Source organism: Otolemur garnettii, unplaced genomic scaffold (assembly GCF_000181295.1).
Source record: "Otolemur garnettii isolate 467f Iridium unplaced genomic scaffold, OtoGar3 scaffold00001, whole genome shotgun sequence".
NCBI lineage: Eukaryota > Metazoa > Chordata > Mammalia > Primates > Galagidae > Otolemur > Otolemur garnettii.
In genome coordinates this window covers 36,447,350-36,450,939 of record NW_003852396.1, presented here as the reverse complement: position 1 = coordinate 36,450,939, position 3,590 = coordinate 36,447,350, and positions in this window count along the sequence as shown.

Here is a 3,590-nt window from a genome sequence, read left to right as displayed (position 1 = left end):
GGGGAGGGGGGACATGGGAGGAGGGAGGGTATTTGGGGGAACCTCTCCTAATGTGCATGATGCAATGGTACATTTCAAAACTATTAAGAAATGAGTATAATTTTGATGGATGTGTTACTTGGTTCAATGTAAACATTTCACATTGTATATCGAAAGCAGTACCCTGAACCCCATAAATGCATCATTGTACAAAGTTATGATTTAATAAAAAATAATAAAAAAAATTAAGTGAAGTGAAGGCTATGTTAATCAGTTTGGTGTAAGCATTCCAAATCGTATATAAAATTATGACATTGTACCCCATAAATGCATTAATATATGCAGTATGATTTAATTTAAAAAGTTAAGAAAAAATAAAAATAACAAACACAAATAATAAACACATTGAAATACAAAACAAATTAGAATATCATTTTGTAAATCCTAATGAAATAATGGAACTAGACAATGATGATCAAGGACTGTTTAAAACTAAGTGAAAAAAATTTGAGGGACTTTATACCGGATGAGGCAAGCTAATGACATCTGAACCTACTGACTAATTTTAAAATCATAGAAAGGACACCCAGGCATTAAGGGCCTCATGCTGAGATGCAACAGGAAGTACATAACCCTACTATAAAATTCTTTGCCAAAAATTTAACTTGACTCTGATCAAGATTCTATTTAGGTCTGCCTCTCAGTTTACAGGTCAAACGGGGGATTACAGGAGTTCATTAAAACCACAGCTTTACAATCAGCAAAACATAGACAGTAGAAAATTCCAAGGACTAAAAACCAATTCTTTCAACAAAAATAATTGCACAAACTAAAAAGAGGGAAGGAAGCTATGGCTTTTAAAAAGATATAAGATATAGCAACTAAATGAAAAAGGTAGAAGTTGTTCAAATTTTTAATTCAAGCCAAGTGTAAAAAAAAAATGTGAGACAACTGAAGAATTCAAACATTGAATATCAAGTATTTTTAAAGTATCCATTTTTTAATTTAATAATGGTATTGTGGCTATGTTGTAATGAATCCTTATTTTAAGAGATATTCATTAAATTATTTATAGATGAAATAATATAATACCCAAGATTCGTTTCACAATAAGAATGTGGAAGGCTTGCAATGCTGTAAAAAGACAAAATAGGCCAAGTGTGAGTAATTGTTGAATCAGAGTGATGAGTCCATGAATATCCCATTGTACTATTCTCTCAACTCTTACATGGGTTTTGATTTGGCCACTATGTTTTGTAATATTGCCTGTCTTCTTTTCTTTCTACTGCGATCTCCTCTGCCATTCCTATTAGACATAAGTTCACTTTCTCATTCTTTTTTGGACATCATATAACTTCTTTTTTATTTTGTACATGTTTCTCTCTCCTCATGCCCACTCAACATTCTGGGTAATTTCTAAAATCTGTCTTCTAACGCATTAATTCTCTCTTCAGCTACATGTACTCTACTGTTTAACCTATTTTTTAAAGAGTGTATTATTTATTCTAGAGTGTCTCTTTTCTTCAAGTCTGTGTAGCCTATTTTTAAAAAGTTTCTTTTCTTATTTATTCTTTTATTTCTTCAAAAATATTAACAAATATTTTGTAACATTTATTAGATTAGATTAGATTTACCAGGGCTTCTAGCAGAAGCTTGTTTTGCTTACTCTGACCTTTGGCAGGAGCCTTCATTCTGCTCAGGAGACCTAAAGAATCATGAGGAAGGTATGTGAGCTGTGAATATGCAGAGAGTTGGAAAACTAGCCTCTGAGAATGTATATGTGAAAATGAGAATGTGTTGTTAAGCCAGACCAAAAGTTATGGTAAAAACTCTCCAGATTTTAATCTGTCTTTAACAGGAGTCTAGAAAACAGGAGTCTTGCTTCAGGTCTGCAGTTTTATAAAAACAAGTGGACACATTCTGTCTGACATGTTCCATATTTCCCTGTTTTAGTGCTGACATTTGATAAGTAATTTTTAACTACATCTTCCTGCTTTATGATAATAAATACAGACCCAAGATTTGCTCAGCTTGTCTTCCTGAGAGCTCCTCAGACCCATCACACAGATTCTGTGTCAAGTCACTTCAATCCTCGTGTCTAAACTCCTTCATTAGATCATTCTACTGTCTGAAGTTCTTGATCATCTAAGTCTTCTCTCCAATGTAATAGAATATCTACTGACTCTTGAGGAGAACATGTCCTTCCAAATTGGTTTTGTTCTTTATTTCTTCCAGCTGCCTTCTGAATCACTGACTCAGGATAAATCTTGAGGCTAATTTGGTGTCAGAAGGGCTATATTATGGGTCAAGTTGCTCTCAAAAGTGACACAAAATGCAATAGAATCTTCAAGAGCACTTGTTGTCAAAGGAAGATTAAGATTTTGATTATAGCATAGACATTGATTGATTACCTCTTGGGGCTGATATTATTCTCACACCAAAATCCAGAAAGAAATTTTTGGCTTCAGGATTAAGGTATTTGTGGATAAAGCTTCAACTAGGGATTTGGGCTTCCTTCTTTTTTTTTTTTTTTTTTTTGCAATTTCTGGCCAGGGCTGGGTTTGAACCCACCACCTCTGGCATATGGGGCCGGCGCCCTACCCTTCTGAGCAACAGGTATCACTCACCTTCCTGCTATAAAACTTTGATCTTGACTAATGTTTTCTAAATATGTGGTACTCAGAAAATTTAGGTTTTAAAAAGTTTTTGGTTTGCATTTATATTCTCTGTAGGTGTTACATTTTTATAGACATATTTTGTACAAGGGCAAAAGTTACCAAAAAGAAGTTAGTGGCTTTTGGTTTGACATTTGCTGGTTTGGGCAGGTAACTTATAAAAATTGACCAAAAAATTTCATATTCCTATGTTGTCCTAGATGGCTTTGATCAATCTGTAAATGTTTCTCATACACTGTGTGTCAAAAACTCAGCAAGGAGAAAGGAAGATTTGCAGGCAATATAGTCACTTTTCTGGGCCTAAACATCTACCAGGTATAGAAGTAAAGGAGATTTAGTGTTTCCTTCTATAAATACAAAAGAAAATGATGGGAAAATGAAGATTCACAAATGTCCTATTGAACAATATCCTAGATGACTATCTAGTAGTATGACCTGAGCGTCCTTTCCTCTCTTTCTCTAACACATGGATTTAATAACATGTAGTTACATTTGGAACAAAAAAGAAAAATATTTTAGAATGGCCAGAAGGGTTGTTAGCAAACATGTATGGAAGTCGAGCATTGCAAACAGGGACAAATTCAATAGCCAGTCAATCCTCTTATAGAAAGTGGTACCCTACACAAAGAAGCAGGTAATATTTTCAAGTTAAATCCTTACATAGCGACCACTTTGTTAGCCAGATACACTTGGTGGAAGCAAGTAATTGATGTAGGTGTAATGGGATATGGAAATATCACTCAACTGAGACCGCCTCTGGGGTTGATTCTTGCAAGAAACCACATTCAGAGACATCATATAGACATGGTTGAATGCTTCAAGTCTGGGTTAATGAATAAACGTTTTTAGAATTGGCTTACTTCTAATCTCCCAAGGCTTCCTGTTTTTGTTCTCTTTAGTCTCTCTAAAATTTCAGGGAAAAACTCTGAGTCTCAA